Source organism: Emys orbicularis, chromosome 2 (assembly GCF_028017835.1).
Source record: "Emys orbicularis isolate rEmyOrb1 chromosome 2, rEmyOrb1.hap1, whole genome shotgun sequence".
NCBI classification, from domain to species: Eukaryota; Metazoa; Chordata; order Testudines; family Emydidae; genus Emys; species Emys orbicularis.
In genome coordinates this window covers 297,417,298-297,429,899 of record NC_088684.1, presented here as the reverse complement: position 1 = coordinate 297,429,899, position 12,602 = coordinate 297,417,298, and positions in this window count along the sequence as shown.

Here is a 12,602-nt window from a genome sequence, read left to right as displayed (position 1 = left end):
ACTCGGTGCTTACATTTTGGCTTCTGCGCTTGCGTGCCCCGGTTTTAAACCCCCCCCCCCAAAAAAAAACCAACAACAAAGAAACAAACAGAGCAGGCAGGGAAGACTCTGGACAGGTTTAGGAAGCGTTTGGGGCGAGAGGAGAGCGAGACCCAGGTGACCAGCCGGCTGTTTGGTATTTCTAAAGGCACAAAGAGCGGGTGTTTGCCGCGCCAAGCAGCCTGGCCCCCTTCCTGCAACCCCTGGCTCGCCTGCCCCGCTCGGCGCCCAGCGCTGCTCGCCTCTGGGGGGCTCAGCCCCCAGCCCGGCCGGGCAGCCCCGCGCTCCGGCTCCCGGGGCCCAGGCCGGGCGGGGAGAAGCTCCCGGGGCCCGAGGCTCCCCCGCCCGCCGGGCCCTTACCTGGGCAGCGGCCCGCTCGGCCATGGCCCCCCCGGGCGGGGCTTCTCCAGCGGGCCCGGCCCGGCCCGGCCGAGCTCCGCTCCCGCTCCGGGCTGGGCAGAGTCCCGGCGCCGCCTCGCCACGGGCCGGCCCCGCTGCCGGGCGGAGCAGAGCGAGCGTAGCCGGGAGGGAGCCGCGGCCTGGCTGCCGGGGCCCGGGAGCGGCGGGGAGGAGCGGGGCGGCAGCGGCCCCTGCTGGCGGGGGGATCGCGGCGCCGGGCGCTCTCCGGGGCAGGGCCGCCCCGGGTCGCTGACCCACTCGCCTCCCTGGGCCGGCCCGCAGCCCCGACGGGCTCTAGGGTGAGCCTGGACTCGAACCGCGCTCCCCGGGGGTCGGGGGATCTGTCAGCTGCTGCTTCCTTCCCCCAGTTATCGAGGTCTGCACGGGCCACCCCCCCAGTCATGCCCGTTGCGCGCTGTGTGGTCTGCAAGGCTGGGCTCACATTTCATAGAAGGGAAACAGCAGGACACAGAAGATTGGCCTGACTTGCCTCAGTTGCTGGGGGCGGCACTGGAACAAGCCCTTAGCTCGCTCAGATACACTTACTAAAGTCAGAACACAAAGGTGCTGGGATTCGTTTGGCCGGTGGGTGCTTTTGAAGAGGGGTGGGGGGGGCACTCTGCCAGTTTTGGGCGGAGGCTATTTTCAGCATATTTATACACGTCTTTCAAATTCTAGTTATTGAATGTGTCTATGTTAATAATGATTCAATTGTTATGAACTACATAATTACATTATCCTGAATTACAGTATATTCAAACCATTGAAATCACAAGCTGCCTTCACTAACGTCCCAGTTTAAAGGCATTCTATCTCACTGTCCCTTCTGGATGAAACTGTCAGCAATCTGCTTTACATCTAGTTCCCTGGGATTGTTTTGATGCACGTTAAGGACAGTTACATTATTGAGTTGAGTCTGTTCGATTGATGGCTGGAATGATTTTTAAATCTTCTGAAGCTGGAGAATGAGTTCAAGATGATACAGGCATAGTGAGAAGTATTCTTATGAATTTGCAGAGTGCTGTAAGTGACTCCAAGATCTCTTTCTTGATGGGTAACAGCTAATTTAGGCACCATCGTTTTGTATGGATAGTTGGGATTATATTTTGCCATGTGCATTACTTTGCATTTGACATTGAATTTCATCTGCCATTTTGTTGCCCAGTCACCTAACTCTTCGCAGTCTGTTTTGGACTGAACTCTCTTGAGTAATTTTGTATCATCTGCAAACTTTGCCACCTCACTGTTTCCCCCTTTTTGCAGATCTTTTATGAATATGTTGAACAGCCCTGGTCCCAGACCAGTACAAGCCCTTCAGGGGACACCACTATTTACTTCTCTCCATGCTGAAAATGGACCATTTATTTCTACCCTTTGTTTCCTATCTTTTAACTGGAGTGCCTGGCAATGTTTTTTAGGATCATCTAATGATCCTTAATTTACTGTAATGACAAGCCCTTTTGTTATCTTAATCACCCTGCCTCTGTTTATAAACAAACTCCCTGCCCCAAGGGCAGAAGTTGTTAGCAGCAGAGAACTCCTCACAGTCCACACTCAAGCTCTGGCTCCTGGGTGTTGCGCACCCACTACTTTTTTTCCCCGTGGGTGCTTGAGCTGCAGAGCACCCATGCATGGAGTCGGCGCCGATGCACGGGAGACCAGAACTGCACACAGTACTCCAGATGAGGTCTCACCAGTGCCTTGTTTAACGGCACAAACACTTCCAGAGGGGTAGCCAGGGCCATCCCTAGCCATTTTGGTGCCCTATGCAGCCCCCCCTGCGGGGGGTGGCAGGAGCAGGCTTCGAGGGCAGGGGGGAAACCACCCCCCAGCACAAGCCGGCAGAGCGGAGTGGATTGGGGCCAGGTCGCTCCACTTCCTGCCGCCGGGTGAGTGCAGGGCAGGCCCAACCCCGCACTCACTGGGAGGCGGGAAGTGGAGTGACCTGGCCCCAGCCGCTCCGCTCTGCTCCTCTGGCTCCCAACCTTGGGACTTGGGGGGCAAGGGCAAACCACCCCCCAGCACTCACTGGCAGAGCGGGTGGGAGCCGGCGGCGCAGAGCGGGCTGGGGTCGGGCCGCTCCACTTCCTGCCACCCAGTGAGTGCAGGGCAGGCCCAACCCCTGATGCTGTCCTCAGGGGAAGGGGTGGAGTGGGGGCAGGGCTGGGCCGGATCAGAGGCAGGGGCTTTGGGGAAGGGGTGGAGTGGGGGTAGGGCTGGGGTGGAGCAGGGGCAGGAAGAGGCGGGACTGGTGTGGAGCAGGGGCGGGGCCATGCGGAAGAGGCAGAGCAGGGGCTGGAGCAGCACGCAGCTGCATACTTTGCGTATCAGTAAGGACGGCCCTGGGGGTAGCCGCGTTAGTCTGTATCAGCAAAAACAACTAGGAGTCCTTGTGGCACCTTAGAGACGAACAAATTTATTTGGGCATTTATTTTATTTTAGCCCAGGAAAGCTTATGCCCAAGTAAATTTGTTCGTCTCTAAGGTGTCACAAGGACTCCTCGTTGTTTTTACTAACACTTCCCTGTCTCTACTGGAAATACCTCACATGATGCTGCACCCCAGGAGCGTGTTAGCCTTTTTCATGGCCACATCACATTGACAGCTCATCGTTATCCTCCTGTGATCAACAAATACACCCAGGTCTTTCTCCTCCTCTCTGTCACTTCCAACTGATAAGTTCCCAGCTTATAGCAAACATTCTTCTGGTTAGTCCCTAAATACAGGACCTTGCACTTTGCACTATTAAATATCATCCCATTTCTATTACTCCAGTTTACAAGGCCATCCAGATCTTCTTGTATGATATTCTGGTCCTCCATATTGGCACTACCTCTTAATTTTGTGTCATCCGCAAATTTTATTAGCACACTCCCACTTTTTGTGCCAAGCTCAGTAATAAAAATGTTTTATAAGATTGGTCCCAAGACTGACCCTGAGGAACTCCACTAGTAGTAACCGGCTCCCTCTTGCCTGACAGTTCACCTTTCAGTATGAGCCTTTGTAGTCTCCCCTTTAACCAGTTCTTTATCCACCTTTCAGTTCTCACACTAATCCCCATCTTCTCCAATTTAACTAATAATTTCTCATGTGGAACTGTATCAAATGCCTTATTGACAGCAAGATATTAGACCTACTGCATTTCCTTTGTCTAAAAAATCAGTTACCTTCTCAAAGACATTAGTAACTTTGTTACCACCTCTTGAATCCAACAATTGAAACAATTGTAGAAAAATCTTCAATTACTTTCTATCATTTATGCTACTCACTTTTTGCAGTTCACAAGCTTGGAACAAATCATTTAACTTTAGGAAACATCCAAACAGCCCTTTCTTATTGTAATCACCCGTTAATCACTGTTTATAAACACAATTCTGACAGCTCAGGGGCCAAAGGAAGTTTTTTTTTAAAGGCTTTTTTCAGTTCCCCCTAGAACTGTTTGCAAGCGCACAGCTAGGATGACCAGACAGCAAGTGTGAAAAATCGGGACGGGGTGGGGGGTAATAGAAGCCTATATAAGAAAAAGACCCAAAAATTGGGACTGTCCCTATAAAATCGGGACATCTGGTCACCCTACGCACAGCAGAGACTGAGTGAGAATGAAAAACAAAAAGCGGAAGAAACCCTCTCCCAAAAAAACCCCAAACCCACAACCCACTACTTATAACTAAGGCTCCAGGTGTGTCACAGAGGTCACGGAAGTCCCAGATTCTGTGACTTTCCGTGACCTCCGTGACTTCTGCAGCAGCCCGTGCAAATAGCCCGGCCCTGGGCCAGTCGCACTGGCCACTGCTGGGGCAGTCTCGGGCGCCCCCAGCCGCAGGAGTTTGGGCATGGGGGGGGCTCAGGGCTGGGGTGCGAGGTGGTGCTTACCGGGGGGGGGGGCTCCCCAGAAGGGTGACAGGAACGTCTCTCCCTCAGCTTCTAGCTCCACCTGCTGCCTCCGCCCGCAGGCACCGCCTCTGTAGCTCCCATTGGCCGTGGTTCCCAGCCAATGGGAGCTGCAGAACCGGGGCTTGGGGAGGAGCAGAGGCAGCACGTGGAGCTAGGAGCTGGAGGTCGCCACTTCCCAGGAGCTGGGTAGGGAACCTGCCCCACCCCCGCCAACCCCCACTCCAAGCACCCGTGGCGCTCCCCCCAGACTGCACCCCCCTGAGCACTCGCAGCGCCCCCCCCGGGTCACAACACACACCCCTGGGCACCCGCGGCACCCCCTCCAGCCTGGCTCCCCCAGTACCTGTGGTGCCCCCCCCCCAGGCCACAATCCCCCCTGAGTTGCAACCCCCCTGAGCAACCATGGTGTCCCCCAGTCCACACCCCCTGAGCACCTGTGCCCTCCCCAGGGCTATGCCCCCCCTGCACCCATGGTGTCCCCCGATCTGTGCCCCCTGGGCCATGCCCCCCACACAAGTGCCCACGGCACCCCCAGGGCTGCCCCCATACAAGTTTTAGTCAGGGGTATATAGTAAAAGTCATGGACAGGGCACGGGCCATGAATTTTTGTTTACTGCCCGTGACTTGCCCATGACTTTTATTAAAAATACCTGTGACCAAAACGTAGCCTAATTTATAAGTATCTTGATTATACCATGCCTCTTGTTTCATTAAATCCCTCGGCTGGCCAGGTGTGTCCTCTGTGCTAACGGCTATGGGCAAATATTCCCCCTCCCTCGTCAGCCAGGTAATTTGCATCAGTCCAGACCCTAGCTTTCAAATTGTCATCTGCTACTACTTCCAAGGCTGGACGCTGTTCCCATCAGCAGCATTGGGTCCTCCCCCCCTCCCCTTCTCCTAGAAGGCTGAAATCTGAACCTTCCCGCTTACAGGTCTGTCCACCAACCACAGCCCCTCTGCGCTATGAGCCTCTACACCAGAGGTGAGGAACTTTTTCTATCACATGCCATTGACCCACATTAAAAATCAATCGGGGCCCACACACAAATAAAAAGCAAGGCTAGGAAAACTGGGTGGGCCCCGGCTTTCGGGTGCGTGGGCAATGACGGGAGCAGTCTCCCCCCACAGAGGGGGAGTACAGTTTTGTGGGGCCCTGTCATAAACAGACAGTTAAGGGTTAATGCCTCTTTTACCTGTAAAGGGTTAAGAAGTTCACCTAGCCTAGCTGACACCTGACCAGAGGAACCAATGGGGGGACAAGTTTTTTCAAGAGGAAGGAGGGAAGTTTTTCCTTTGTTCTCTTCATTAAGTTCTGTGCCGGAGTGAAAAGATCCAGGAATCAACCAGGGTAGTGAGTATTAGAGAAGGAATAAATTAGCTTATGTTTATTTCCTTTTCTGACTTTGTTTTGCAATAGAGGGGGAATTAAATTGGGTTTTTCTTTCGTGTAACTAAGGTTTTTGCCCAGAGGAAAATCCTCTGTGTTTTTTGAATCTGTTGTCTGTGAGAATAGCTTGCATGCTAATCTCATAGAGGTATTCCTTTCACCCTTTTTCTTTAATTAAAAGTCTTTTCTTTAAAACCTGATTGATTTTTCCTTGTTTTAAGATCCAAGGGGTTTGGATCGGTGTTCACCAGGAAATTGGTGGAGAAGTCTCTCAAGGCTACCCAGGGAAGGGTTATAGTATTTGGGAGGGAGATATTTGGGTGGGGGGGGGAAGACAAGAGTTCCCAAATGACTCATAAATGGTTGTTTAAACGTTGGTGGTGGCAGCATACTGATCTAAGCTGGTAATTAGGGGTTCTCATGCAGGTCCCCACATCTGTACCCTAAAGTTCAGAGTGGGGGTGAAACCTATGACAGGCCCCTTCCCCACCTCTTCTGCCTGCAGTTCCCCCCCTCCTGCCAGGGAGCAGGGTCGGGGCACAGGAGCTTGCCCAGCTCCACCCTCACGGCGCTCCTGCCGGGGTGCAGGGTCCGGGCATGGGGGTTTGCCCTGCTCCGCCCGCCTCTCCTGATGGGGAGTGGGCTCAGGGCGCAGGGGCTTGGCCAGCTCTGCCCGGCGCTCCTGCCGGGGACCAGGGTCAGGGCCCGGGCCGGATGCATTTAAGCAAGGGGCCAGATCCAGTCCGTGGGCCATAGGTTCCCACCCCGGCTCTACACAGACACTCTCATGCATGCATGCTTTTGGATATACCACCACCAGCAGCAGCAGCTTAGAGACTGGACTCTGTTTTAAAGAGCTACCAAACATATCCAAAGTGTCTAGAGAGGAGAGTCTGCCTGCTCTTCCCTGCATCCTTGAGGGTTCAGTCATAAGGCTGTTCTGCTCTGAAAAAACAGTAACCAAATCTTTCCTCAGAACCTGAGTCACAGACTGCTTACTTAAAGGATCAGCCTGGAGACACTGATGTTCCAACAACATTGTCTCCCCAGGAGGCTGTTCAATTTCCCTAGCCATTTTCACCTTCTCTAGGCTATCCAGAGTGGATCTTTCTAAAGCAAGGTCAGTGGATCCATACACCTCTGAAAGACCAGCAGTTAGGAACTGAAACAAGTCTCCCAAATGAACTGTTGTTTTCTCCATACATTGATTCACCCTGAGTTAACTCAATCAAATCACACCCATCATTTGCAGCAAACTGCTTGCAAAAATTACCATGAAGATTTTTCTCTTCAGGAAACTTTCTAAACAACAACCCATCTTTTTTCTGCTCTACAGAAGCATTGCTCTGTGGAGCCACAACAAACTTCTTCTGACTTTCACTTACATCCAGAATCACCTCTGGAACATCAAGAGGATTTTCACATAACCTCCTTTCAGGCAAGCTGCTAAACCCCGTGGTTAAAGGGTTAGAGGCACTCTCTTTCCCTCTGCAGCTTTCCTCACTGGCAATATACAGGTTACCCACACACAAGCTTAGGAACAATTCCTTCTTGGGGTCCAGAACCACCTCTGGGACAACTGAAATATGCTCACCCATCGTAGGCTGAAAGGCACCTTCTGTCTGCTCTACAGACAAAGGACTGGAAGTACACTCTCCTTCTCCAGCAGGCACACTGCTATTTGCACCGGGCAAACAATTGGAAACAGTTTCTCCCTCAACAGATAAACTGCTGTTTTCCACAAACAGTGGCTCATCATACTGAGTTACTTTAAGCAAAACATTGCTATTTGGTTCAGGCTCACTTTTACAAACTTCACTTGCCAACAATCCATCACTCACCAAAACTCTGCCCATAGTTAGGGCTTTAACTTGGTTAAACACAGAAAACTGCTTCCTGTCAGACACCCTCCTTCACAAATCTCCCTGTTAGTTACAGATAATACAGAGGATTGACATTCATACTTTTTCTGGGACTGGGTATGACATTAACCTGATTAAGCGTATTTCTCATGTCATTATTAAACAACATACCAACATTGTTATAAACCGGACAGTTTATCTCCCAAACTTTGCTGTTGAGAGGATCTGGACTTTCAGGAAGATACAGTTTTTGCTGTTCTTTTATTACTTTGATTTGGGGTTTAAGTCTGGCAACTCTTTCCTCAGCAGCCAGTTCCAGCCTTCTGCATTCCTTGGCAGCTTTCTCCATAGCAGACAGCCGTTCCATCTGCCTTTGAGCTTCTTTGTCCATATCCGGTATCTTTTGCTTTTCTTGCCATCGAAGATCTGCCATTTCTTTCTCATGCTGAAGATGCTGGCTGTTTCTCAGGGCTTGCAGTTTTGATTGTGGATCACTCATTGTGCCTAATGTTAACCTTTAACACTCTCAGTATCAAAATTTTAAATTTGGAATAGTGTGGGGGTTCTGATCCAAAACCCAAATGAACTGGGTCTGTGGATCCTGCCGACTACGCCAATGTGACCTGGTGTGCCTAGGGCTGCCCTCACTGGAAATGCCAAGGTCAGGGCAGGCTGCAAAAGGGAGAGCAGACACTCCCCAAACTGGTGGTTAACACTGAAGTTAAACTCTCCAACCAGTCACAAACTGTGCTTCTGATTCCCACTGTTTATAATGAAGCACAAAAAAAGGAATTACACACACCCCTTATTGCATTCCAGTTCTCTGGCTCCCAATCAGCACCTAGGGCCAGTACAGTCAAAAGTTATTTTAAAACTCTGCTCACATATACAAAACGTTCTTCTGAACCAGCCACATTGCCAGGTCAGTATTAGGTTGGATCTTACCCAAAATACCACGCTGCCAGCCAATCCTTTAGTGTCTGAAACTAAAGGTTTATTATAAAGAAAAAAGAAAGAACAAGAAGAGAGTTGTTAAATGGTAAAACAGTCACCTACATACAAATACTTCAAAGTCCATATATATATAGGTTCCTAGCAGTATTGGTGAGTTTACTGGCTTGAAAGTCCCCCTGGAACACATCCACAGCTGGGATGGGTCATTCAGTCCTTTGTTCAGAGCTTCAGTTTGTAGCAAAGTTCCTCCAGAGGTAAGAGGCAGGAATGAAGACAAAATGGAGATGATGCAGTTGTCTTTTTATAGTCTTTTGCCATGCAGCCTGTGCTTCCTTTATTTCAAACACAAGCTGCCCAGCACATGGCAAGGAAACCTTAGAGTTCTGTTCATAGGCATGCCCCTGCATGCCTTGCTGAGTCATAAGATGTAGCCTCTGACCCTTTCAATGGGTTCACTGTACAGCTGATGTCCCTTGATGGGCCATCAAGCAGGCTGGGCGTGCTAATGCCAATCTGTCTGGGGGTGTCACCCAGATGCAGAGCACAAGTTTGGAAATACAGATATACCATGCATATCTATAACTTACAATACAAAGGTGCTACAAGTATATATAAAAAAGATTATCATACTTGGCAAATTACAGTATAACATTTTCACAGATACCTTACATGGCATATCTGGCACAACTCATTGCAATTTTACAATATTGGTCGTCATAATATCCTAAAGTGTCCCCCAGATTCCATACAGTGTCACACAAGGGCCACCCAATTAAACTAACAGGCAGCAGGTTTAAAGCAAACTTCAGGAAGTACTTCTTTACCCAATGCACAGTCAACCTGTGAAAATCATTGTGAAGGCCAAAAGTATAACTGGGTTCAAAAAAGAATTAGATCAGTTCCTGGAGGACAGGTCCCTCAATGGCTATTAGCCAGGATGGTCAGGGATGCAACCCCATGCTCTGGGTGTCCCTAAACCTCCAACTGCCAGAAGCTGAGAATGGGCGATAGGGGATGGATCACTTGATAGTTGCCCTGTTTTGTTCATTCCCTCTGGGGCACCTGGCATTGGCCATTGTCAGAAGACAGGAGACTGGGTTAGATGGAGCATTGGTATGGCCCAGTGTGGCCGTTCTTATGCTCTTACGTTATGTTCTTATGAGATTGGCACAGGCTGAATGTTTCAAAAGCAACTTGTGATATGAGTGTGACGGGATCCCCAGGGTGCAGCCTGGGACTGTGGGACTGCTGTGCCCCCCCGAACGCTCTCCAGCCTGGGCTGTCTCTCACAATATTTTGCTAGTGACCAGCAGCAAACCCCTCCAGGTGCTGTTATCACTCAGCACAACCACATGTGGAGACCCACACCCAGCTAAATTGCATGAATGCTCCCAGAGCCACTCATGAATCACACAGGGAAAGGCACCAGCCAAATCCCCCCAGCTCCCAGCACTGTACCCCCGGAATATACCATCTTGCACTGCTCAAGACGAGCCGTTCAGATTTATTAACTGGTTCACCACTTCATCAATGGAAAGTGAATATACACCAACCTTTGTAAACCTGAGCAGATTTACTACACTTCGTGCAAGCTCACTGGTAAAGATAAGCAGTTAAACAAATGTATTGACTACAAAAGATAGATTTTAAGTGACTATAAGTGACAGGCAAAAAGTCAGAGTTAGTTACCAAAATAAAATAAAATAAAATATAAGCACGCAGTCTAAACTCTCAACCCTATTAGACTGGGCAACATCAAGATGAAGCAGTTCTTCTCACCCCACTGGATATTGCAGTTCATAGTACACAGATTTCACCCTTGAAACCTGGGCCAGTCTTCTCTGTTGGAGTCTTAAGTTTTCTCAGTGTCGTTGTTGCTTGCAGCATTGGTGGGGGCAGGAGAAAGGCGAAGAAGCATGCACCTGCTGTGTTCTGTTTTATACCCTCAGTCCCAGGTGCTTAGGGAACACACAAGTCCAGGCATGTCTGGGGGACATTGCTGAGTCCCCAGGCAAGACTGAGCAATTCCCCTGGTGTGGCCTCATGCAGGTGAGTCATTGAATTGTAGCTCCCTTGCTGGACAATGGCAGTTGATGGGTTGTTTGACACCTCGCTCAGGCATTGGTTACTTTCCTTGTTGTTGCCTCTGGGGAGCTAATATCTGGCTGATTTACCGCATGTTTTAGTGACAACCATACAACACAATTCTCATAACTTCATGTGCATTAATGATATACATATATGGATAGAGAAATGACTTTCAGCAGATCATAACCTTTCCCCTGATACCTCACATGGTCTGCTTTATATGCAAGATCACAATTATAGACAGATGAGGAATGGGGGTTACAGTACGCTCCCCCCAAGGTATAGTATGTCACAATGAGGTGACATGTTTGGGTGTCCAAATTTAAATAGGTGGATGGGGCCCACGTTTTTTTAAGTGCTGAGTAACCTGCCTCTGAAAATCAGAACCCTTTCAGATGGCTCACATTGGGCACATGGAAATCAGGGCACCCAAAATCCCCCATTACTGATAAAAATTGAGGCCACCGATTTATTATTAGTTTTAGCTACAGTGGTTTATTTTGCGAGCTTGGTATTTTTCAGTCTCTCCGCATCCCTAGAATGCAACACAGGATTTGCATAAACCTGGCTCCCAGCCCTCACCCAGCCCTAGCCTTCCCCCCTCATAGCCTTCCACCTTTGCCTGTGTGGGTCTGGTGCAGAGACCCTGAGTGAAGCTGGACAGGGCTTGCACTTGTGCAGTTTAGGGGTGGGGAGTAATTGTTTTTATTTTAAATCTAGGAAATTAAATACCAAAAATGGCATTAAAAATGTGAAGGATGCAATGTGAAACACTTGAAGATCAGGAAATGATCAAGTTGCAGTTGTGTGAAATTGAGGTTTAACTCCAAGGAAAAATTTACATTTAAAGGACTGGACATTGGTGTGATGGGTTGGATCACAGAAACCCCCTTGAGGACTGCCAACTGATGTGCTGAGACTACCTCTGAGCCCGTTTTCCCTGGCAGCTTGGGACTTCAGTGCCCTGCCCGGTTGGAGCCAGACACGCTAGCCTGCTACAAACACAGACCCAGGTCTGAACAATGTCCCCCAAAAGCTGCAGGCTTAACTGAAAACAGCTTACAGAAGTGTTCCTGTCTCCAACACTCAGATGCCCAGCTCCCAATGGGGTCCAAACCCCAAATAAATCCGTTTTACCCTGTATAAAGCTTATACAGGGTAAACTCATACATTGTTTGCCCTCTATAACACTGATAGAGAGATATGCACAGCTGTTTGCCCCCCAGGTACTAATACATACTCCGTGTTAATTAATAAGTAAAAAGTGATTTTATTAAATATAAAAAGTAGGATTTAAGTGGTTCCAAGTAATAACAGACAGAACAAAGTGAATTATCAAGCAAAATAAAATAAAACACGCAAGTCTAAACCGAATACAGTAAGGAAGTGATTACAGATGAAATCTCACCCTCAGAGATGTTCCAGTAAGCTTCTTTTACAGACTAGCCTCCTTCTAGTCTGGGTCCAGCAATCACTCACACCCCCTGTAGTTACCAGTTTCTTTCAGGTATCCTATGGGGGTGGAGAGGCTGCCTCTTGAGCCAGCTGAAGACAAAATGGAAGGATCTCCCAGGGCTGTATATAGACTTTCTCTTGTGAGTGGAGACCCCTTCCTCTCTCCTACGCAGAATCCAGCTGCAAAATGGAATTTTGGAGTCACATGGGCAAGGCACATGTCCATGCATGACTCAGAACTTTACAGGTGGCAGCCATTGCTCACATGCTACCTTGAACATCCCCAGGTAGACTTCTTATGTGGATTGCAGTCTTCCAAGGTCCCATTGTCTGTTAAGTGTTTCTTGATTGGGCACTTAACTTGCAAATCCCTTTCTAAAGAAGCTGACCAAATGCCTTACTGAGGCTACTTAAAATCAAACCAGTACACAGACAATATTCATAACTTTGAATACAACAATGATACGTGCCTACAAATAGGATGAATAGATTCAGTAGATCATAACCTTTGCAGAGAGATGTTAC